Source organism: Zootermopsis nevadensis, unplaced genomic scaffold (assembly GCF_977971745.1).
Source record: "Zootermopsis nevadensis isolate Lab colony 2312 unplaced genomic scaffold, Znev_1.0 Znev_ptg000017l, whole genome shotgun sequence".
NCBI classification, from domain to species: Eukaryota; Metazoa; Arthropoda; class Insecta; order Blattodea; family Termopsidae; genus Zootermopsis; species Zootermopsis nevadensis.
Window position 1 is genome coordinate 13,582,154 of NW_028259149.1, and position 26,476 is coordinate 13,608,629.

Here is a 26,476-nt window from a genome sequence, read left to right on the forward strand (position 1 = left end):
TAGATTGTGTTAATGACCTATTTTCCCAGAAATAGACCTTCCTCCCAGATACTGAAGAGATAAAATAGAATTTTGACTTGATACGTTAACTGTTACGGACGAGATATAGCGTTTTTAAACCGGTTCTTTTTTACTTCATATCGATGAGTGATATTGTGAGAAGAAATAAATGTGTTCTGTCATCTATTAACATATTAGGTAACAACTTGTGGTACCCAAGAAATGAAATTGTTTACAATTCATCATGGAAGTCGGTACAAAACAAAACATTGAACGGATGATGTAAAGAATCGAATAATACAATAAGTTGGTCGATTGTGGCCTTTTGGGATGTGACGCCCTGTTGTCTTCACAAGACCACAGTAGACACCTTCACCACCTTAGGAACCTAAAATCTTGATAAAAATGTCTATTCTGGTTATAAATTCAATTAGAGAAATTATGAGCAATACATTTGCATCCGTTAAAGCTGAAATATCAAATGACTGCAAGAAATTACACGATAGGGAACTTCATAAGTTGGGTTAGGTTAGGTTAGTTTAGGTTAGGTTGGTTAGGTTAGGTTGGTTTAGGTTAGGTTAGGTTGTGTTAGATTAGGTTAGGTTGGGTTAGGTTAGGTTTGGTTAGGTTGGGGCGCCGTCTTTGGTAAAATTTCGTCCTACGAAAGACTCGCTGCCTTAGCGTCGAGTGTGGAGTATTATTCCGAACGTCACATCATCGTTATATGCGTCTTCTGCGGTCTTTTGATGACATCACTGGGCGTCGCGACGCTCGGCGTCGGTTTTGTAATTGAGTATTCAATGGCATCTTGGAACTTCTGTGCGTCAATTTTCAGTTATTTGGAGGCGTCGCGACGCCGGGCGTCGATTTTCTAAAGTCGCCCCGAATGGTATTCTAAGTGTCTGAGAATCTTTCCTGCGTTATTTCGGTGGCGTCCAAATGGCAGGCGTCGCGACGCTCGGCGTCGGGTTTCTGGTATGTCTCCAGTGTCATCAGGAGACTAGTCCGCGGTTATTTTGGCGTCTCCCGAGGGCGTGGTGATGTTCGGCGTCGCGAAGCTGGGCGTCGATTCACTAAATTCCTAACCAGTGATGTTGCAAGGCCTCCAGCCATCTATCTCACGTTGCGTTAGGTTAGGTTAGGTTGTGTTGGGTTAGGTTAGGTTAGGTTGCGTTAGGTTAGGTTGTGTTAGATTAGGTTAGGTTGGTTAGGTTGGTTAGGTTGGTTAGGTTAGGTTAGGTTGGGTTAGGTTAGGTTAGGTTAGGTTGTGTTAGATTAGGTTAGGTTAGGTTGAATTAGGTTAGGTTTGGTTGGGTTAGGTTAGGTTAGGTTAGGTTGGGTTAGGTTAAGTTGGGGCGCCGTCTTTGTTAAAATTTCATCCTTCGAAAGAGTCGCTGCCTTAGCGTCGAGTGTGTAGGATTATTCCGAACGTCACATCATCGTTATATGCGTCTTCTGCGGTCTTTTGATGACATCACTGGGCGTCGCGACGCTCGGCGTCGGTTTTGTACTTGAGTATTCAATGGCATCTAGGAACTTCTGTGCGTCAATTTTCAGTTATTTACAGGCGTCGCGAAGATAGGCGTCGCGACGCCGGGCGTCGATTTTCTAAAGTCCCCCCGAATGGTATTCTAAGTGTCTGAGAATCTTTCCTGCGTTATTTTGGTGGCGTCGAGATGGCAGGCGTCGCGACGCTCGGCGTCGGTTGTCTGTTATGTCTCCAGTATCATCTGGAGACTAATCCGCGGTGACTTTGGCGTCTCTCGAATGCGTGGTGATGTTCGGCGTCGCGAAGCTGGACGTCGATTCACTAAATTCCTAACCAGTGGTGTTGCAAGGCCTCCAGCCATCTATCTCACGTTGCGTTAGGTTAGGTTAGGTTGTGTTGGGTTAGGTTAGGTTAGGTTGCGTTAGGTTAGGTTGTGTTAGATTAGGTTAGGTTGGTTAGGTTGGTTAGGTTGGTTAGGTTAGGTTAGGTTGGTTTAGGTTAGGTTGGGTTAGGTTAGGTTAGGTTGGGTTAGGTTGTGTTAGATTAGGTTAGGTTAGATTAGGTTGGGTTAGGTTAGGTTAAGTTGGGGCGCCGTCTTTGTTAAAATTTCATACTTTGAAAGAGTCGCTGCCTTTAGCGTCGAGTGTGTAGTATTATTCCGAACGTCACATCATCGTTATATGCGTCTTCTGCGGTCTTTTGATGACATCACTGGGCGTCGCGACGCTCGGCGTCGGTTTTGTAATTGAGTATTCAATGGCATCTTGGAACTTCTGTGCGTCAATTTTCAGTTATTTGGAGGCGTCGCGAGGATAGGCGTCGCGACGCCGGGCGTCGATTTTCTAAAGTCACCCCGAATGGTATTCTAAGTGTCTGAGAATCATTCCTGCGTTATTTCGGTGGCGTCCAAATGGCAGGCGTCGCGACGCTCGGCGTCGGGTTTCTGGTATGTCTCCAGTGTCATCAGGAGACTAGTCCGCGGTTATTTTGGCGTCTCCCGAGGGCGTGGTGATGTTCGGCGTCGCGAAGCAGGGCGTCGATTCACTACATTCCTAACCAGTGATGTTGCAAGGCCTCCAGCCATCTATCTCACGTTGCGTTAGGTTAGGTTAGGTTGGGTTAGGTTAGGTTAGGTTGTATTAGATTAGGTTAGGTTGGTTAGGTTAGATTAGGTTGGTTATTTTAGGTTAGGTTAGGTTGGTTTATGTAAGGTTAGGTTGGGTTAGGTTAGGTTAGGTTAGGTTGTGTTAGATTAGGTTAGGTTGGGTTAGGTTAGGTTAGGTTAGGTTGGGTTAGGTTAGGTTGGGTTAGGTTAGGTTAAGTTGAGGCGCCGTCTTTGTTAAAATTTCATCCTTCTAAAGAGTCGCTGCCTTAGCGTCGAGTGTGTAGTATTATTCCGAACGTCACATCATCGTTATATGCGTCTTCTGCAGTCTTTTGATGACATCACTGGGCGTCGCGACGCTCGGCGTCGGTTTTATAGTTGAGTATTCAATGGCATCTAGGAACTTCTGTGCGTCAATTTTCAGTTATTTGGAGGCGTCGCGAGGATAGGCGTCGCGACGCCGGGCATCGATTTTCTAAAATCGCCCCGAATGGTATTCTAAGTGTCTGAGAATTATTCCTGCGTTATTGTTGTGGCGTCGAGATGGCAGGCGTCGCGGCGCTCGGCGTCGGTTGTCTGTTATGTCTCCAGTATCATCTGGAGACTAATCCGCGGTGATTTTGGCGTCTCTCGAAGGCGTGGTGATGTTCGGCGTCGCGAAGCTGGGCGTCGATTCACTAAATTCCTGACCAGTGATGTTGCAAGGCCTCCAGCCATCTATCTCACGTTGCGTTAGGTTTGTTTGTCTGTCCATCTAATACTCTCACGATGATTCAGGCAACAACGTTTAGATGGATGGATACGTAGCACTCAAGGAGGAAACGAGAGAGTAGGGTTGTTAACCCCTCCCCGAACACACGACCCGGAGGTCCAGAGACTCTTCTGTTAGGGTTACCGTACCTTAGCCGAGGTGTCCCAGTTTTAAGGCACCGGGTATTCGCCCTCACCCATCCCTATCAGGGGTTGGATTTGCTTGTGTCACTGGTAGATGGTCCACCAGCTTAAGCATTTCTTCTGTTTTATTGGTTGCACCTCCTCGACATCAGTGCATCCCACAAGACTATATTACCAGCCATTCAACCTCCTTCATCCGGGCTTGGAACCGGCACTAGGAAGTACGAAAGTACTTCCTAGAAGCGGAGTTTAATACGTTACATATGTAAATGGAAATTGAATCCACTTAGCTTTTCCCCCTGGTACTTAAATGACATCTGACAAAACGCAGCGTTGCGCAGTTGGCGACAGTCTTACTACACGCAGCGTGGCCGATGCTTGTGACTGAATGGTGCTGATTTCTGTTGACACTTGTGAAATTATGAGTATGGCAGCGAGTTTGCCGTTTTCTCCTACATCGGCCATATTTCCTTCTAGTACCTTATTTCCGAATGGCATTACGTCAATGAGCTGTGTGGTAATTAACGACTAATATTCCTGAACAGTGTCGTGCCTGTACCTGTCCTTTCTCAGGCTGACAGCCTTGATTTCTTTTCTTACTCTGACCTTTCCTCTCCTTTAAGGGAAGCCAGAGACCACCACAAATTGCTAGGACCCACTGTACTGCTGGGTATAAAGGAACACAGCCAACTACAAATCACGATCTTTCGTGAAAAGTTGGTAGTTATCTGACTGATCAGGGAGGTTCTCTGTCATATGAAAATCGAAGGTTTTTTCGTGCTCACAAACGATCGCCATTGGAGCACATCTTAAACCAATTCAGTCTCTTTCTTCCCTTCATATCCTATTTCTCTGTCATTTGTTTCAACCTTGACCTCAAATAGGTCCCACTTCAGCCTCCCGAATTAAATCTTATGTACAGACTTGCTGTGGGGCCCACCCAGCCTCCTATCCGACAAGTATTGGGGTCCTTTCCCGGTGGTAAAGGGGCCGGGGCGTGTTGCTAACCACTCACCCCCACCTAGAGCCGATGTTAAGAAAAAGTAGGAGCTATAATTCATCTCCCCCCCCCCCCCAAGAAAAGCCAACGTGGCGAAAAGTGGACAAGCTTTACCTTTGACTTTGCCTTTATCAGTTATCCTTCGGAATTGTAAATTTTACGCGTTGTTTGTACGAAACATACATGAACGCATAAGTGAAGAGTCAACCCCGTCTCTATGTTTTATCTCTAAAAGTACGGAATGGATTTCGATTAAATTTGGTATTGGAAGCGTGTCGTAAGTTGTCGGTTGAATGTAACTTGAATCTCGGCCGGGTTATCAAGGATCGTGATTAGATATTTTTGCTTGGTTTCTGCAGGTAATTAATAGAGTACTGCCTGGATACTCCATGACCGCCTTCTTCCATATCCTTTTATACCCGTGACTCATTCATCGTTCATAAGTTACATTATTTATTTATAGCGTCAAACGAGAGGATGATTATTATTATTTAGTGTTCTGTCTGACGACAGGTCCATATGAACAGGATCCTTCCATCCTTTTCTCGGACTGGGACCTGTTCATATACGTTCTTGGCAGATGATCCAGAAGTGGTTTGCCATTGCCTTCTTCTGTGTGTGAATGGAGTAATTGTTGGGGGATGCCACGGAGAAACCGGGGAAGCCCCCGGAGGAAAACTCCGTGTTGCCTAGACCACGGCCTTGCCCAACACAAGTTATAAATTCGGGCACCGCCGGGAATCGAACCCGAGACCCCAGAATTACAAGGCCAGCGTTCTAAAAGCTAGACCACTGTGGCTGTCCTTAAACAAACCACAAATAATCACATTCAAAGAGAGGGGGAAAAACAACTTATATTCTTTTGCATGATGTTCTTTCCACCAAAGAGTGCGTCCCCTTGTCCTTGTGGAAGAAAGCGGTCGTGGCCTGGAGGGACTAAGAAAACCACGAAAAGAAAATCTAGTCAGGATAGCCTGTCTCCGGGCCTAGATCTGAACCCGGGACCTTCCGAATAGGAAGCAGTATTTGTTGCAGTGCATACCGAACGTCGCTGTCTGTTCCGGTTTCAAATGTCGGCCTGGAGACTGGCTGTCCTTAGTGAGATATTATGTGGTTTTCCTCAACGCCTCCAGGCAATTTCCGTGATAGTTCCTTGAAAGCTACGACTGCTTCTTTCCAAAACTTTCCCAACTCATTCTGTTCTAATCAGCCAATCATTCAACATCACGCACATTGTCCCACATCTCCGGTCCCCTAAGAAAACTGTTAAGGGGAGAAATGTTGTTGGTAATCACGTGTTTCCGGTCTTGAGTGTTGAAATCTGTTTGCTGCACATCATCGATAGAAAATATTTATGTCGTATTTGTCGCGTCGATATGACGATCGCAAGTCGTTGCGGTTTCCGCTCTTCGTACGTAGTTCGTTCTTCCTGCAACCTCTGTGTCTCCTTCAATGCCACTTTCCCCTGCTCTGGAGAGACGCGTCCCTTTCGCTGTCATGTCAACGTCTTAACACGGCCGCGAGTTTTACTTTTGCTAACTCAGAGTGTAGCGCCGCAGTGGCTCGTCTTAGGCAAGCATTTCCGACGCTTGAGATTATAAACATGATTTGCAACAAATTTTCTTGTAAATGGTCATTTTTGCTTTATATTATTGGTCAGTGACGTTATCTATCTAAATATGAAACCTACCATAGCTTCTTTTGGAATTTTAAGCATACCATTTGTACATTCCTCAAAGCAAACTTGTGTTTCAGGGAAAAAAAAAAAAAAAAAAAAAAAATATATATATATATATATATATATATATATATATATATATAGAAAGAGAGAGAGAACACAAGAAAGTCGATATGTTAAAATCTTCGGCATTAAAGTTTTGTTATAAACCAGTGTCCTATCATCAGGAGTAAATAGAAATACAATTGACCACCACATAAAAAATTTAATTCGTTCCACCAAAAATTCGTTGTGTGAATTTTGAAAATACGTGTTAAAAACCTAATTCGTTCCTAGACCGTCGCAAGTTAATCTTTTTGATCATAGAAACATGGTTTATAAAATTTGTATACAGATGTTTGATAAATAAACGTTATAAGAAGATGGTAAATGTGGCATTAATCCAAACAAAATAACAAATTCTAACAACAGCGTAAAGCCTGCAAATAGGTCTTGAAATACTAAAACACAGTAAATAAATGTGAACAAGTGTAATCCATCTTAAAACGCTCGTAAATGGGTTTCAGCGTGCTGAGTCAACTTCGGAGCACTCTGATTTACCGAAATTGGAGACTATCTGACGTAATAAGAAATTGTAAGATTTGAGGTTTTCACAGCGATGAGTATGAAGATTTGTGTCTTCTGGGTTGTTGCGCTGTGTAGTCTGGTCGATGTTTACCAACGTTTCAGAGGTCATACTGCCTCCATCATCAGAGTATGAAGATTTATGTCTTCTGGGTTGTTGCGCTGTGTAGTCTGGTCGATGTTTACCAACGTTTCGGAGGTCATACTGCCTCCGTCATCAGGGCGATGAGTATGAAGATTTCTGTCTTCTGGGTTGTTGCGCTGTGTAGTCTGGTCGATGTTTACCAACGTTTCGGAGGTCATACTGCCTCCGTCATCAGGGCGATGAGTATGAAGATTTCTGTCTTCTGGGTTTTTGCCCTGTGTAGTCTGGTCGATGTTAACCAACGTTTCAGAGGTCATACTGCCTCCATCATCAGGGCGATGAGTATGAAGATTTCTGTCTTCTGGGTTGTTGCGCTGTGTAGCCTAGTGATGAATCGCCCTGATGACAGAGGCAGTATGACCTCTGAAACGTTGGTAAACAAATACCATATTACACAGCGCAACAACCCAGAAGACAGAAATCTTAATAAGCAATTGGTTGCACAAGAAAAGTTCTTTATGTGAGTCACTGGGCGCCTACTGGAGGCAATTTGTTCAGCGAAAATTCGTTATGCGGCGTTCCACTGTAATAAACTGTGCAATCAGAGAATTGTGCAAGCATTACGCACCACGTATTTACCCAGACACCAGCTGGCGTGACCGGACTTACTGGTGCATAGACTATATATTTTGCCCTTCTCTGCGTTTCATTTATCTTATGGACGAAGGTCAATTAGTAGGCCTGAATTTAAACCTGTGATAGCCATCTTTCACATACCCTTTCACTTTTCAATGTCAGAACGTAACATGTCGTTTGAGTCTGTAAAATATAAGACAGTGATTAATGTGAGCATTATACGAAATTTAGTACAAACGAGACTCGACTGTTAAACAGTGACCTTATCTTTTAAAATAGTTTTTTGTTAAACTCTATTGATAGTTGTCACGTTCAAAGGACTCATCTTTGTCTTCAGACGCACATTATATTATTAATATAATGCCTGACATATTGCTGGAAATAATATCCCGAAAGTATTTCAATACTCTTTTCGTATTGCTATGAATGTAAAGTATGTCATTTAAAACGACATTCATCCAAAGAAGTTTAGTTTTGGTAAAAACGGCGATGTAATTCTGGGCCACATCAGATAATTACGATGGATGTTCAGTACACTGGAATTTGTTTCTTGGTCAAAGATCGCTTTTCCGAAAGTGCCGGACGTAATGGCTTGTTGTTCGGCCCTAAATGTCTGTCTTTTCCTACGATTGCGCTGCTGTAAACGTCCAGAACTCGAAGACAGAAGGCTTAGTTGGCCGTTTGATTCGGAGAGACGAATTCGTGAATGTGTAACTCCCGATATTCGCAATTTCTTTTTTAAGTATTGGTGACTGGTATTTTCTATTGAAGAATGTGGTTCCACATTTCCGGATCGTACCGGTAGATTCACTTTCGCCAGGCCGTGCTATAGCTCAGGCGGCTGGTCGCCGAATTTTCACCTCTGAGTCCCGGTTTCAGTCCCAATTTATTAGCATTTACCCCGATAATAATTATTCCATTATTGCCCCTACCCATTTGTCACCGCCCTGTGAGGTGTGTGATATCTTTGACCAAGCGGCACATTACCATACCGACTGCCCTAAATTAATAACTTACCTCCTCTCTGACCTGGCACTTGGCTGGTCTGGGGGTAAAAGTAGTCAAGTTTATTCACTCCAAAAAATTTCTGAGCAAGTATTCTTAGTTTCTGAGAAAAATACAGAGCATTACTCCAATAAAACATTCGAGTTACAGAACAGAATGGATCCCACCAACTGTTAAATTTAAAACACGTGGTTTGTGTTGTCAGAAGGTCCAAAACGCTCCATCTCATCAGTGTTGCCAATTGTTACACAAGATGATCATCCATGTCCTTTAATTCTTACTATTCGTGTGCTGTTTTTATGTAATAGCCCCTTGTACATAGAATCTTGCGCCAAGATTACTATTACCACCCCTATCCAGCAAAATGAGTGCTTTATCTGTCAAGGGTACAACCACACTATCTCTGGCCGCCTATTAGCAGCATTTTTTTGCATGATTACCAACTAACATAATAAAAGTTTATAGGTCCGTTAAACTGTGTGATGTGGATTTGTAGTACTTTTCAGCGGATATTATTTTAATGATAAAATTGAAGATCATGAAATTGGTGGGACATATAACATGAATGGGTGAAATTACAAGTACATAAGCAGGTTTAGTTAGACATCTTGAAGGTAAGAGGCCACTTGGAATACATATGCGTTTATGGTTAGATAACATTAAGATGGATCTTAAGTGTGGTGTGGTGTGAGCTGGATTCATACATCTCAGGTTTGGGTCAGCGACTGACTTTTGTGAACATGATAATGAACCTTTGGGTTCCATAGGCGGAGAATTTCTTGACCAGTTGAGCAACGATCAGTTCTTGTTAGTTACGAAGTCATTATTAACGCGTATTGCCAGCTTATGTGTACGAGGTCCGATCGGAAAGTTTCCAGACTGCGCGTATAAAAACCCGTACACTTATCTCAGATATTAAATTCATCCATCACCCTCGAAGTAGTTCCCCTGGGAGTGAACACAACGATCCCAGCGCCGCTGCCAAGCCTGGAAGCATCCCTGGAAATCTTTCTTTGTCAGCCTGTCAAGCACCATCTGCGATTCTGCCTGAATCTCTTCTATCGTCTCAAATCTCCTTCCCTTTAGCTGAATTTTCATCTTTGGGAAGAGGAAGAAGTCACACGGAGCTTAGAAAGGAAGTTGGGGTCCGTTCTTGCAAGATCTTTGAGCTCCTGACAAACGAGAAGTCGATTCTGCCTTCCGATCGCACCTCGTATAGTGACCGTCGTTAAAGTTTGTACAGTATCTTTGGCAATTGCTTCCAGATCATATTGTTTCACATGTCCTGATGTTGTGTAACTTCTATTGGCATTGGAAAATGTCTTACATCACTGGAGTGTTTTAAGAACGCAGACACTCTGGCGTGATTCCAGTGTCCGGGGGATCTTACGGCGAATACCGGACAGCATTTGTGACATTCATGGCTTCCTTTGTCTGCACGTCCGTCGACTGACATAAAAATACAGTTTATGGAAGCAACTAACTCTCTCGTACCAAAGTTTCAACACCATTAATACCCACTGCAGACGATCCTCAGCTAGTTCCGCCCATCTCGTTTTATGTGAATATGTCGCCTGTGATATCAATGCATGGATGGAAGGATAACATTAAAAATGATCTTATATAAATAAATTGTGAAGATTGAGGTCTACTAAACTTTTAACGACAGATTCCAATGGCGGATTTTTCTGATGGTAATGAACTTCCGTCTGGCATAACAGAAATCCCCCGATCAGCTAATTAACTGACAACTTTTAAGAAATGTCAGATATGTTTAAGAATGTGTGAACAGTATTTGAAATGAAGGTTTATTACGAATTAAGACGTAGTTTTTCTGAAAAGAAATCACGTGATTAAAGAAACAAGTCCTGTTTTCAAGTGAAACGGATACCGTTTTATCTAATCGGGTGCATCCAGAGGAACCGACTGATTCTTAATACGCAGCCTTGACAGTAATACCAGAAGGCTTAATCAAGGACAGCTCTGACCATATCTTTGTTCCGTCCCACCTGGGGCTGAGACATGCCTCATTTATTTTAAGCGCTGATTGCGAGTGGTGAGTGCCAACTGTGACGTACCACCACCTCTGCGCTACAATTTTACCCTTTTTTTGTATAGGTGGTAAACTTTGTTAAGGGCGGTGAGTCTGAAGATGGCTGTCTTCTGGGTTGTTGCGCCGTGTAGTCTGGTAGAAGACCACCGACGTCTCAGAGGTCCTGATGATGGAGGCAGCAAGGACCTATTAGATGTCGGTAAACTTCTATCAGACTACACGGCGCAACAACCCAGAAGACAGAAATCTTCAGACTCACCTCCGAGAAAACTTCAAATTCTACGGCGGTGAGAATGTTTGAGAACAGGGTGTTATGGAGAATATTCGAAACGAATAGGAATATTTAAAACTTGGGAATATTTTACAATTGAAATGTTTATAATGTTAACAAATATTATCAAGGGTATAAAATAAAGGAATATCAGATGAGTTTGATACAAAGTTAGGTTGTGAAATGCAACAGCATTCTAATCGAAAAGCGATATTATCATTTGATAAATTACACAGTGATCGTGTGGACTGCATTAAATTAGATGGGGATAAATGTGCCGGAACATTATTTTCTACTCATAATGCATACTGTCGTAAGATAACAGTTTCGTTAGAGCTTTCTGAGCGTCAGAATATTGTTTCAAAGTTCAGCACAAATTTCTGCAACCAGAATGCCAAAGTCGGTTAAGTACTTGAGATTCCAAACACACGTTGATTTACGTGTCAGAAAAATGTGTTTCATGTTGGAAATTGCAACGTCTGTATCATCATGGTGGACCTGTATCGTTTGGTGGCGAAACATGCAGCTTATTGTGTGTGTGTGTCGGAATAACTTCATGCACAGAAGCTACTACTGGCAGCTTGTCACTCAACACATGTTCGATTTTTGTGTAATTGTGACTGCGGTTTGGGAAAGAGTTTTTAACATTTGACGTTTAAGTAACTGAAGTTGGATTCTCACGACGGCAATTATGAGTATGACTGTCTTCTGAGATGTTGCGACATGAATAACGGTAGAATTGGACGCACGTGTCAAAGGTTTTTTATTCTTCTATCATCCGGGCTAGCATCCTGATTGATTATTTGTATTCCTGTTAATCATATCACAAACGATCGCTGTTCTCAGCTTGTGAAAAGCTGAAAAGAAAGATTTTCAGGCAGGGATTAAGGTTTTTAGGTCACGAAAATATACATATTACGGTGAAATTAATAGAAGCTTTAGAAATTGCTCGCATGCATATTAATATCAGCGAACATATAAGTTTTGCGACTCAAATCTGCCTAAATAAGTGATTGATACATGTGTTTTATGCTCTGCTGAAATTAATAAAGGTACCGTGAAGACACATCGTGATATGTGTCGCCACATATGAGGTGTGGCAGTGACGTGTCGCTCTGTCTTGGACGTGTTTCACTCGTCTACAGCGGTCATCACCAAATTGTAAGTTTCAAGGTCACATCAAAATCGTACGACTTTGCAACACAAACAGCGGAGCCCAGGCCAAATGAAGATGGTTCAGAACTAACAGCGTAACAAAACCAGCAATGCGCGCTACTGGAGACACAGAAACGCGCGTTGAGGGGAGGGGAAGTTTTGAAGTCCTCCGTGGCTTTGAAGTATGGTATTTTGTGACGACTACTTTAGTGTTTAAAATCTAGTAAGGGGGTGATGCCATTGACTAGTGAAATGATTCTTTGTTTTTACAAGGTCAGGTTCTGAAATGAGAGATTCCACAATGGCTCAATGATTGTTACACTTTAAAGCAGACATGAGCAGCCAAAGGGCCGGATCTATTTTTTCATTACGGCTGTAAGTCATTATGTTAAATATCAGGTATTATAATAGCTAAAAGAAAATTAAGCCTACAATCGATAGTGATAAGATAGAATTTGTATAGTAGGAAATAGCGCTGGTGTAGATAACTATATTTTAGATATTGTACACAAAAACGTGGTTTTAGGCGGGCAGAGATATCAATAAATATTTCAAATATTTTAATGTAAACCACTCTCACCATCACATCCTTATGCAATTAATATTGTAAATCTATTAAGTAGATCTTGCGTCACTTATATTAGCTTCGTGACTGATACGATGCTACAGCAAAGGATTGTCGTTAAAAAATATTTTCTCAGGAACGTCACTCCTATTCTTAACATTTAGTTTATGGGGAAAACGATTTCAACTTAGCGGTTTTGCTAAACTCGATCTGTGACCTGTGGCTGTGGTCCACAGATCGAGATTAGATGCTTCTAACGGGCCCAACTGTCTCCTGAGAACGGGGAAAGAGCCATCTCCCGAAACGCAGTGGTTTGAGGAATCAAAATGGCGATTGAGACAGTCCAAAAATTTGAATTTGGTGGCTTGGTACTTGTTTCTATTGAACCTTGTTAATTTGAAAAGCGAGGTCAAAATGTTCGTAAGGGAATCCAAGCGGTTCTTTGCGCAAATAAAACTTGGTGGGAACAACCGAGCAATGAAGGTTGTCATGGTTACTGATGCTTGGTGAAATGTCTGAAAAGGTCGGCTGTAAATTTCAAAAAAGGTTCCATCCCAGAGTTCCACCTGCTTGCTACTCATTCGACCGTGATACTCATTCGGATGGAAATTCGACTTCTCTCTACTGAGACTTTCTGCAGAAAGATTTCCTTTCGTTTCATGTTTCCACAATATTTAGTCGTCTGGATGCTGTAAATGGCGTAAGTGTCAAGAATTTGATGTGTAGAAATTTAACAAGCACTGCAAAGATGCGAAATGCATTAGTAAGTTTTGAACTACAATCGTAAAGGGAAGACCCACCCGATGATTGAAGAATAATAAGGCTTTTTAAAGAGTTAGGCTGTACGGTGTGTACTGGATTCACCAGGCTCGAGGTAGGTACTAGTGGCAATGAACTTCTAAGTTACATTAAATGCAGGAATCTTGTTGACCAAACTTGCGACTCTGTTCCGTTAGGTTTATTATTTTATATTGTATCGTATTAACTTTGCAACAATAATAATGTTTTAATATACAGGATGATTCAAAAAGGACTTTACAACTTTGAAAGTGTATAGAAATTTATTCAGAAGGCTAACAGAATCGGTTGAGGTGTCATTTTGTATCAAACCAAATCACGTTTTACCCCAAATAGTCATTTTGGTTCGATATGATTGCCATTGGTGATACTGCAGACATCCCACCTGAAATCAATTTCTTGCCAAACACGATCCAGCATATCCGGTGTCACCTCTGCAACTGCGGCGGTGATTCGAGCTTTGAGCTCAGTGAGATTGGCAGGTAAGGGTGGAACATACACACGATCTTTAATGACACCCCATAAGAAAAAATCGAGAGGTGTCAAATCTGGAGAACGAGGTGGCCATGATATCGACCTTGTTCGACCAATCCACCGACCTGGGAAACGGTTATTGAGGAAATCCCGGAGGTGGTGCGCCGTCTTGCTGGAAGTGAATGCGTCCTTTTTGGTCATCTTCGTCTAACTGTGGTATGAGAAAATTTTCGAGCCATTTTCAAATGCACTGCCGCTTGCGCTCGCGGTGACGGAATTAGGTACTACAGCACAATGTAAGTCAAACGTGATTTATTTTGCTACAAAATGACACCTTAACCGATTCTGTAAGCCTTCTGAATAAATTTCTATACACTTTCAAAGTTGTAAAGTCCTTTTTGAATCACCTGGTATATATTTATACATGGGTGGATGGAATAATTATAAAAAATTGCCTAAGATATTTGTTTAGATGAAGAGATCCCAGATATATCCCGAAGAAGGCCTGGAGTTATCTAAGAGATAACGCTGATGTCCGTTTCTAATAAATGGAATGATGCAGTCGCTAGTTTCGATTATCGCCACGTAACCAACCATTCGCCTTGCTGCAATGCAGTAAGTTCCTCACCATTTCTTCCCATATGACAACCCGTCCCTTACGCCGTTCTTCAACTGTCAGAAGTATGTCACAGTTTCAAACATTGAACTTGAACGTTGTAAGATTTGAGGTTTTCACAGCGGTGAGTATGAAGATTTCTGTCTTCTGGGTTGTTGCGCTCTAGTGTAGTGTAGTTAACATCGACCAGACTACACAGCGCAACAACCCAGAAGACAGAAATCTTCATACTCACCGCTGTGTCGCCCTGAAGATGGAGGCAGTATGACCTCTGAAACGTTGGTAAACATCGACCAGACTACACAGCGCAACAACCCAGAAGACAGAAATCTTCATACTCACCGCCCTGATGAAGGAGGCAGTATGATCTCCGAAACGTTGGTAAACATCGACCAGACTACACGGCGCAACAACCCAGAAGACAGAAATCTTCATACTCACCGCCCTGATGATGGAGGCAGTATGACCTCCGAAACGTTGGTAAACATCGACCAGACTACACAGCGCAACAACCCAGAAGACAGAAATCTTCATACTCACCGCCCTGATGATGGAGGCAGTATGACCTCTGAAACGTTGGTTAACATCGACCAGACTACACAGCGCAACAACCCAGAAGACAGAAATCTTCATACTCACCGCCCTGATGAAGGAGGCAGTATGATCTCCGAAACGTTGGTTAACATCGACCAGACTACACAGCGCAACAACCCAGAAGACAGAAATCTTCACGTTGTAAGTTGACAAAAGGTGTTGAGAGGACACTAGCAGGAAATGCAAACAGCCTTTTTGTTATGCTAAAATGTCACAAATGAAAGTTCTTTGTGCACAGAATTGTGTTAATTTTATTATCTAGAAGCAAATTGAGAATCCACGAATCGTATGGATTTCTACCCTGCAGTCTTTCTCTGTGGGAATGGTAAAACTGGATTCTATTCTCGCAATAATACGATTAAGTCCCCCAAGACTTAAGCAAGGAAAACCTTACCTCTCCGTCCGCTTATTGCCACTCTCCTCGGAGGTATCCTTCCCCCCCTCCTCCCACTCACCTTTCCTTGATTACTCATAAATGTTACAGTAGCAGAAACTGGCATTCGCGTCGATGCGGTCGTCAGATCTGGACCGTGTTTGGGTAATTGGTTAAGTCCGGTTTTCTTTCCGTCGTGAATAGGACCGGAGTAACCAGTTCTTTCTCGCAAGAAGACGCTACACAGGGTGTCTTGCGTCGAGCTGTCTATTTATATAGGGAGGTAAGTATACGGATGTAAATCTGCATGTTTTTTGTTTTTTTTGCGTGGGCATGAAAATTGGTCGCTCGCCCTGAAAGGGAAACCATAAATTCTAGATGTTTCAGAACAAAGTTCTCAGGAAAAGACTTGGAAATAAGAGAGAGAACACGAAAAATGTGTTAGAATTTTAGTTAGATAGAACATAAATTACGATTGAGGGAGACCACCCTGAGACCTAGTAACAGATGGGAGAAAAAATCATAATGGAACTTAATAAGGTGTAATGGAGTAGCGCAGTGGTCCGCAACCTTCTACCTTTTTCAACAGTGGTACACACTAATTCGTCAAATACACATCACACCACATAATTTTGCATCAAGAAAATCGGATACTAATCTATATGTAGCTACAAATGCATTTATCTACGTTTGCTCTGTAAGAATGCGACCATAGGAATACAAAATATAACGCATGTTGGATAAAGCCGTCGATTTTGAACCGGTTTGTTTGTCTGCGTCATGAATTTTTCTTACGAAAGATAGGACGTTGGCTTTTCCTAACCATAACGTGCTGAAGTAAAATTTATTATAAAAGCTCGCGGCACACCTGAGACCTTGTGGCGGCATGGCGTTGGGGGTATTGTGTGCACAGTAATGGACCTTCGAGTTACTTAAATGACGGGGAAGTCCTTGGTTAGCTGAAAATCGTGATTTTAGATTTTCTTGACAGGCTAATCACCCATAATATCTTACCGTGTCATTACCCAGAAGAGCACATTACAACCCAGGAAAGGATGAGTACAGGTTTAGCAATCTTATTTCTTTCGTAGTTGGTGTCAACGTTAATGATCATTCTTATTTTATAAAGGAACACGCAGCCAGTGCGCCTGTTAACCTGATCCTGTGACGTCTGTCTCGACAGGTTTCGTCCGTGATCGTCAGGAATTACAGGAAAAAGAGAAAGGAAATGATAACAAGAAACTGGCCGGTTTATGATCGAGCTTTGATGATGTCTTTTCTTGAAGCGTCAATCATTTCAAGGGCACTTGACACACAATACGTAATTTTAATGAATGGACGTTTGAAGCCAGCCAATGACGTAACTAGTCTTTGGGCTGGACGATCGGGGTTCGATTCCCAGTACATACAGGGAATTTTATCTTCTCCACCGCTTAGGGGCCCATGTCCAACGGATACCCGGCAACAGTTTTCCGGAGGATAAAGCGGTCGGGACGTGAGTCTAGCCTATCATCTCCATCTAGTAGCGAAGTAGAGAATATGTGGAGCTGTACGTCTAATGGCACTTATGTTTTCTTTGAGTAGTGCTCAGAACTAATTTTGCTGGAGCCATGGTGCCTCATGTTGTTTCAGACTAGTTACTAAACTGCCTATGTTCAATTCCCGTTATGACTGTACGTATGCTTTCCCTGCGTAATTTGCATGAAGTGGACACATTTATGACAGGTACTGTACATCATTTCTTGGCAGGTTCATTCCAGAAACGCTATACGTCTTTTTGTTAAATTTTAATATTGATAACTTTACTCTATGGAACAGAATCCTTCAGAAGCTAACAGAAGCTCAGCTAATCAGGAAACTTACCGCTTTCTCTAGAAATAGGAGGCTCATTGCTGTGTTCACACTAGTCTGCCACTTGAGTTACCAGGAGCCCTGTACCAATTGGGGAGGAGGCAGCGTTGGCCTCAGTGCCGGTCTGGACGCAGGGGCTAAAAGAAAATCCTCTGTCGGGGATCGAACCCCAATCGCTTAACTCATAGCAGCTCACTATACTGACTGAGACGCCTTAAATGTGTCTACATATAAATTCTTGCCCCGTAAGGATACAGGTAAACGAAAACGAAACAAAGAATTTCAACAGTACCAACGATGATGAACCAAACATAACCTGCTCTAACCTTACGAAATACTTTAACACAAACAAACGTAACGGTACCTAACTTAACTCAATCAAACCTAACCTAACGTGACGTAACCGAGCGCAACCTCACGTAACCTTATCCAACCTAACCCATTCCATCGTAAACTTAACGTAACACGACCCAACCCAACCCAACAAATCCCTGAGTAAACTCAACCTAACCTGGTCTAATAATTTAACACAATATTATCTCAGTATGTATAGAGATGTGCAGAGGATGAATAGTAAAAAGAGTAGATAAATAGAGTGTAGGATGTGAAACGTTTGTACTGCAGTTATTAGGGATTCAGCTGGCTTACAGCAGAGAAAACTACTCCAAATTTGGTGCTATTAAACGCCCTATGAGCTATGTCAACGTTTATGGGCGAAGTTATCATAATTGTGGTGAGAATTACGGCATACTTTAGGATCTTGAAGTAATTTACATTGATGGACGTTTGGAAGTAATGCGACACGTATTTAAATTAATTTCGAAAAATTAGCAAGTTAGGGAGTTTGCGCTTAGCGTGTCATGTCCGATGCTTTCGCTCTGTTTTTGCCTTTAATTTTTCAGCTACTGAATTCAGATATTTGATACTCTCTTGTAAATAACGTGAAACAGCGGGGCCGACGAACAAAGACCTCCAGTATAAACTTTGGTCAAAGTAACCCCAATGATTCTAGAATTATCAGATGGCACCAAACAGAAATAAATTCTGTATAATTTTTTTAAGACCATAAAATTTGCAAAAAGTGTATTAGGTCTATAATATGTGTTACTTTTTCTCTAGATCTTTTGTTTGAAACAATTTTGTAGACATAAATATTTAGCGAATTAATGAGATGCGAGCATAAACTCTTGCGAGGTGTTCGCGTATATGGACAGCGAAACTCACGGACGAATTTTTGTTAAAATTAAAACTAAAACAAACGTCAGAACATGGTGTTTAAATGGCCAAGTCACGAAAATCCGCAATTCAGAATAAAGCCCGGGGAGTAATATGACCTTGAATTATCGTTTATCGGGGCGGACACTAGCGGTGGCATGCACCAATGGAAAGAGCTCTAACAGGCGTCATAATGTGTTGACTGCCCATCGTTTAATATTTTTGAACGGCTAAATATACAGAGTGATTTAGAAGGTTAGGGCCAAACTGAAGGATCGTATAGAGGGACTCAGAGAGAATAACTTTCGAATAGGAATCCATGTCCTCCGACGTTATCCTGAGTCAGTCGAGACCACTGGAAGTTGGGAAGTCTGATAACATACATATGAAATAATCCTACTTTGCTATTCTCCTACTAGCTTAATTTTGTTTTTTTATTAATGTACAAGGATTACATTGTATGTTATCAGACTTCCTTACCTTCAATGGCCTCGACTGACTCAGGATAACGTCGGAGGACATGGATTCCATTCGAAAGTTGTTCTCTCTGAGTCCCTCTATACGCTCCTTCAGTTTGGCCTGGTCTATGCAAAAAGGAGTTTTGTAGCGAAACTTGGTACCTCATTCTAAGAGAATATAGTTTTGGGGGAAATGCTGCTGGGGAGAACATTTTTAATTATTAAAAAAAGAGTAAATAACATAATAATGGAGTAAATGACATGAGAAACTTTATAATTTGTAGTCCTCGTTATTATGAGGATGATGATGATGTTAAGGACAACTTTTGTGGTCCAATGATACTCCATACGCTGGAACACAGCAGAACCGATCAGATAAAAATAAATTTAAGAACCTGTTCAACAATAAACTATAAAATGAATAACCCAGTAAACGGCGGTCCGCCTCCTAACTATGATCCGTGAAATGTAAGATTCATTTTCGTTTTCTTAGATTTGCCTACCAGCAGGAAGTTTAGAGAATATTTTAAAAAATTCGCAGAATTTTAACGGCGAAAGACTACTTTCCGAAGGCAAATGATTTTGTCTAGAAAGTTTCGAAGCATTTTATTTATTTATGGTTTATATAACGACTCTTTTAGTTTCTCAGACAATACAGCGTCGAATGAGAGGATGCTATTGAATAATGAATTGGAAAGGATGCAGAAAATATTATTCGCTGTAGCTGAAGACTTCCATAGTTGGGGAAGGCGGGCCTTAACCCTTTCGAATTATATCCTGGCATTTGCTTTACAACTGAGAAAAAGAACTGAAAATCTGTTTGGTAGCCGAGAAGTTAAGTCACTTGTTGCGTCGACTTGTCATCTTTTGAAGGACAGCCTCGTCTGTCCTGTTGACCATCAGTCTCCCTCGGGTGACCTCAGTCAGCCATTGGTCGGCATAAGTGCCTTCCAAATTGCCAGTTCCCCGTATAAGGTAACTTTGAGTCGAAGCACCTGGCTAGGTCTCTGTTTGGAGGAAGGGTACGTTGGAGACTGACATGGCCTGAGCCATTGTACTGAATTAAATAAATTTAAATTAAAAATTTAGAAAAATACAAAATGTATGCATGCTTAGAGCTTGAAAGTACTGATGCATTGCCTCGTGATGCCTGTCGTCCCCGGGTATAGGTTGACTGCTGTTCTGATCTGGACCGAGGTTGTTAACGACTCCAGAATTCTGGTGATACGTCGAGAAATCTGTCGGCGCTATAATGGTCAGCTGGGCAGCCTCTGGTCACTGCAGCGTAACAGTCGCATTAGATCAGCGAATCACACATCAAAATCACTCTCTACAAGCGTTCTTTAGAAATTCTGAATTGTTTATAAAAGATTACATCAGTTATCTTATTTAGACATCTTTAGTTGCCAACTATACAAATTATATGGTAATAATGTATTTTTAAGAAATATAAATCAGTACCGATAAGTTACAAGGCGTGTTGGCAATGAGGTAGCACACTGGACTAGTACGCATTCTATCGAATCCTGGTGAAGCCAATTTTTCATTTCACTTAGCCGTAATGTTGTTATTTTACATAAAATAATTACTGTTCCAAAGGTTTGTATTTTTTGAAAATCTGTAACCGTACATCGTCGTATGGCCATATTGCAAGTGGCGCTAATGTCGACTTCACCGCACAAGTTTCTCTGTCCACCATGTTGGTATTACCAATTGTAGGAAACTGAAAAGTGCGATTTTAGGGTAGATCCCAATGGCATGACGTTCATAACAGATTTCATCAAAATTCATCCAGCGGTTTTTGAATTGAATTATGCGGACGGACGGACACGATTATCAATTCAATATGCTTCTATCCCATGCACATTATGCAAAGAACGCATTGTAGGTTGCTTGGTTAATTGGTAATTACTTGTTGTTCTTAATGGAATTTGGTCTTATGTAGTAACATTTATAAGCGTGTGTGTTTCTACCATTGCCATGGCATGGTGATTATTTGCTGTTAAGAGATTTCGGGCTTTACGAGATAATATTCTAACACGTGGCCAAGACATTGCTGTTAATGGAGGCCTTCTGTGTGCATGTGTTAGTACAATGCAGCATATTTATTATATCTCGTCTTTAATTATGCACATAATAAATAATTTTTGTTACACAACACAACAAAACATAATTTTATTTTTATATTCTACTTTGTAAAAAAAACGCACTGCAACGGAAGCGTGTTTACTCGTCTGATACATGCATTTTTATATAACGCAGCAAATCAGATGATTACTTGTTGACGCTTTGAAGTTTTTGCAGTTACGTAAAGGTAATTAATTATTTCAGTTAAAATGTGTTTTAAGTCGTACATTAAATGTTCGCATCAATCTTAACAAACAATTTCCTATTCACTTTTAAATCGTAGTGATTTATAATGAACAGTCGCAGGTTAACATGTGATCAGTAAATAGCAGTAAAGTTCATCACAACTTAAATATTTACAGTTTTCAGGCAGCGTCGGTCACAGTGACCGCATATTCTCAAAAGTGGGCCTTGTGTCGCTTGGACACTGGGACCGTGGGTTCGAATCCCACTCAAGCCATGAATGTTTTTCTGTGTCATGCTGTCCTGTGTACAGGTAGAGGCCTTGCGACGGGCCGATCCCTCGTCCAAGGAGTCTTACCAAATGTCTAAAGAGATCACGCAACCTCCAAGAAAGAGAGGAAAAATCAGACCCCTTTCAAAGCGGGACAAATGCTAAGAAAAAGAAGAAGAATAAGACTGTTTTCATTCAGCGTCCAAACGTCCAAAAAATTTCTTTGTTGAAAAAGTCATAGATTGTTATCTTGTCTCCGATAGATGGCATAGTAGCTTCTGTAGAGAGTAAGATGAAAATAGACACGGTCTGTACAATTAGTTTCAAGGATTTAAATTTTACAGTGAAGAATCCCTTCGCCTAGAATCAAGATCTAGGACTGCCTCTTTTTCGCACAGTCGTCTTCTGATTATTATCCGTGTTCTCAGACTTAAGGTTGCGTGCTATAGGCAACTCCCATGCTAACTAGATACCTGTACTGCAGACGAGGTCACACTGCCTCCGTCATCAGAGTATGAAGATTTCTGTCTTCTGGGTTGTTGCGCTGTGTAGTCTGGTCGATGTTTACCGACGTTTCAGAGGTCATACTGCCTCCATCATCAGGGCGGTGAGTATGAAGATTTCTGTCTTCTGGGTTGTTGCGCTGTGTAGTATGTTCGATTCATCGCCCTGATGAAGGAGGCAGTATGACCTCTGAAACGTTGGTAAACATCGACCAGACTACACGGCGCAACAACTCAGAAGACAGAAATCTTCATACTCATCGCCCTGATGACGGAGGCAGTATGACCTCCGAAACGTTGGTTAACATCGACCATACTACACAGCGCAACAACCCAGAAGACAGAAATCTTCAAACTCATCGCTGTGAAAACCTCAAACCATATACAGCGGACTGTTTGTTATACATCGCAGTACAACTTTCACCTGCCCGACTAGCAGATACGCTGTGCTAACACTCTCCTCTTCGTTTTAGTGTTCTTCTTTGTTATTTTCTGAACTTTTATTCGTTTTTCCTTTTATTTACTTTCTTAGCACGAGGACAATACGTTTGTACTATGGTCGGGGCGAATCTGTGCGCTCATTTACAATTTTTTTTCCTTCTTACACTTTCTCTTCTTGTTTTCTTACTTTCTACCTCCCCTGTCTTTCTTTCGGCCCGGATAGTACCTTAAATTAGGCCACGACCGCTTCCTGACACTTTCATTGTTATCCTCTCATTCGACGCTGTATAGTCGAAGATAATGAAAGAGCGTCGTTAAATTAACTATGAATAAATAGGATAGGTTTGAGGATTGTAGGTGGATAGAACTGGCGAGCTTCGGATCCTGCTAACAGAGTTTTAGTTAATTTGGGCGGCCATCTTCAAATTTTATGAGGAACTTCCAATACGATGACTCATGTTTGGTTACTTACCACGGATCTCACCTAACCTCACACTTCGGATATGAGAGTTAAGTTTTTCACACTATGAAAATGTTTGGATTGTGGCTTTGAGTTGTGTGAGGCGTGTGTATGAACAGATTTAACTTCTCCAACTTGTGGGATTGCCCAAGTAGGCCTCTTGTGTTAATGCTTAACCTCGTTTGAGCACGTGTTAGCAGACACAAAATACGCAATCCTGTTTGTGTTGCACTCACATTTAAAAGTCTTAGGTGCAACAACAGTGTAGGTCTATTTTAATACATTTTCCGACAAGAAATAGACCTAACAATCTATTTGTTTAAGATTCCTCTTAATATTAACCTTCAGTCTACGCTTGTCTTCTAAGAAGTCTCTGTCTTTCACGGAAATTTTATACTTTTGTACTAATTTCTCCCATGCATGCATCATACCCTACCAATCCCACTCTTCAGGATTTGATCGTCATAACAATATTTGGTAAAGGGTTCGAATTATGAAATACCTCTCAAACAGAGTTCTACATTATCTTCCTATTTCATCTTCTTTATTTCCAGATAATGTTCTCAGTACTTTATACTCGTTTATTTATTGATTTATTTCTACCTTTCTTTATTTTCTTTATAAACGAATGCATACATTTTTATTTTGTACTAAAATGTCCGGAGTTGTTTGCTTCAAGTAATGCAATTTTATAACTTATTCACATGTTCTGAATATTACCCATTTTGTATTATAGTGTGTGAACGAAACCATTCGTGCGCAGCCTCCACTACACAGCGTTTTATAGCCAAATCAGATCGATTAGCACCACTCGTTTTCGGTGCTGGTTGAATAGCTATCAACTTCTTTATAATTAGTCCACGCTGAGGGTCAACGAGTGTGCTGAAGCCAGTCTTCGTGATTGCGCAAATGCAGCTTCAAAGTTAAATTATGCCATGATATATATATATATATCATTTAAAGTATAAAATAAATTCGCTGTTAATGCTGTGAATTTCGGGTTATGAATTATATGTAGTGAGGATTTAAAATATAATTTCTCTGTACTTTATGAAAATTTTAAATTTTGATCCGAGACTGCCTCCGAAACGTTGGTAAACATCTACCATACTACACGGCGCAACATTCAAGAAGACAGACGTCTTCTTAATTGTTAATAGTTTGGCCAGTCTGTGTCTTTGCATTCTCTTAAAATATTTGATCCACTTGGTTTTCTGTTTCAAAATGTTAAACAATACAGGTTCTGTTCTCAGTTCTTTTAATGATTTCTTTATTTATATAGCATTTCAAAGTGAATTTCCCTGTTATCATCGTGAATTTAATTTTATTTGCTACAATGTTTGTTTTATCTTAAGCTTTCATTGCCAGTTTTCACTCCAAACTTTTGGTATAAAAACAAAGAATTTTACATCGTTACACTTTTCGAAATTTCATAGGCGTTTTGGCAGAACGTGCCACTTGTCAAACAGTGTATACTATTGTGATAAATGTACACATGAAATATCATGTAAAATATACGTAATTAATTGAGACAAGGGAATAATTGAAGATAAATGTGTTGAGTAAATTACTTTTACAAGAAACGTTTACGGACAGACGTACTCTCCAGACATTTGACACAATCCGTAAAGCTTGGCAGAAGTAAGGAGGAGACAGAGAATGAGAATCTGGGTGAAAGCTGTAGCGGTGACTGTGAACTACAGCCAACATATGGACATTTGCATATTTCTTACGAAAGCAAGTCTGTGATCGAGAAAACATGTAGGGCATTCTAGAATACCTCTAACAATAAAAGAAAACTGTTTATTTTCCAAAAGTAAAGAAGAAATCACTAAAACGCAACGTTGTATTTGGGAATGTTAGAATTAGTATTGGAATACGATATTACATGTGTGAAATATACCGTTTTGTTTGAAAGGCGGTAAGATGAATATGAATACGTATAATTTATTTTGTAATATTTGTACTTTTAATTTACTCGCTGAAACCAGTCTTTGTTCTTTAGCCTCGTTAGCAGTCGTGAGAAGGTCGCCCACAATTTAATATATATAATATTCCGTAGTAATACAAAAAAAATTATATCCACGGTATAACATTTTTTTTAAAAAAAAATCCTTGAATGTCGACTCCTTAGCATTCCTCAGCAATTTAAATTAAGACTTGAGATTCTCACAGCGGTGAGTATGAAGATTCCTCTCTTCTGGGTTGTTGCACCGTGTAGTCTGGTAGATGTTAACCAACGTTTCAGAGGTCATACTGCCTCCATCATCAGGGCGATGAGTATGAAGATTCCTGTCTTCTGGGTTGTTGCGCTGTGTAGTCTGGTCGATGTTTACCACTTATTTCAGAGGTCATACTGCCTCCATCATCAGGTCGATGAGTATGAAGATTCCTGTCTTCTGGGTTGTTGCGCTGTGTAGTCTGGTCGATGTTTACCAACGTTTCAGAGGTCATACTGCCTCCATCATCAGAGTATGAAGATTTCTGTCTTCTGGGTTGTTGCGCTGTGTAGTCTGGTCGATGTTAACCAACGTTTCAGAGGTCATACTGCCTCTATCATCAGGGCGGTGAGTATGAAGATTTCCGTCTTCTGGGTTGTTGCGCTGTGTAGTCTGGTCGATGTTAACCAACGTTTCAGAGGTCATACTGCCTCCGTCATCAGAGCGATGAATATTTAAATCAAGTTTGTGACACTTTTCTTACGTATTACTCGAAATCAGAGGGGTAAACCCAGTCACTACTGGCATTGAAACAATGGGCACTGGAGTTGCGTAAACAAATCCAAAACATTTTTAGATCTCTGGCCTATTATAAAGTCACGCAACCAGTGGGATCCGCTTTGTCATTTTTCATTTCTAATTAGTTCCTGTGACAAGCCATAGGATTCCGTGGGCCAGACTTCTCCTAGTATATACATACATACATACATGCGTATTTTATTACATTCCATGGATCCGTAAGATAGTCAGATGACAATAGATTGTGGAAAAAGTCAAAATAATACAATACATGTTATAAAGTACAATTCTTACTATTATATAAATTTCACATAATACAAAAATCGGTTCATCGAAAGTAATGATAAGTTACAAATAGATCTATCCATTACACACACAAGATAATTTATCACTTATTTATAAACAACATAAATTCATTGACAGAGTAAAAGGAGTGTGTAATTAAATATATTTTTAATACTACAATAAATTGTTCCTTTTTATTGACAAGACTTGTGAGACTTGGTGATATATTTCTTCCATTAGTTAATAAGTTTCTTCTTGGTGCTACAACCTGATTCGAGCTTTGGTCTTCTCTGTTATAGTTTTAAACCTTAATCACCCATTTTGCTGATTAGTCTGGCCTAGACGCCGGACAACTTTGATCTTCGTTTTTTAGCAAATTCATTGTCATCCACCGCAGGCAGCTCGGCTTAAGTGGTTAGCAATCCTGCTTCGTATTCGAGAGGTCTCCGGTTTTATTTTCAGCCTGAAGACCGGCTCAGTTTAGGCAAATACTGCGGTAAGGTAATATTTTCTGACGCAAAATAAACAT

The 26,476-nt window shown here is 41.0% G+C and overlaps 1 protein-coding gene across 2 annotated transcripts in view; it reads left to right on the forward strand.

Annotated features, from left to right (window-relative positions):
- Positions 1-26,476, forward strand: part of LOC110827813 (arylsulfatase B) — a 78,290-nt gene that overhangs the window by 34,451 nt on the left and 17,363 nt on the right. The window contains exon 1 of one of the 2 annotated variants that reach the window (XM_022059846.2): positions 15,534-15,698. The exons of the other annotated variant lie outside the window; for it this stretch is intronic. The gene's annotated coding sequence lies outside the window, so the exon portion shown is untranslated. Of the gene's footprint in view, positions 1-15,533; positions 15,699-26,476 lie in introns of those variants that run through there. 2 annotated transcript variants of the gene reach the window in all.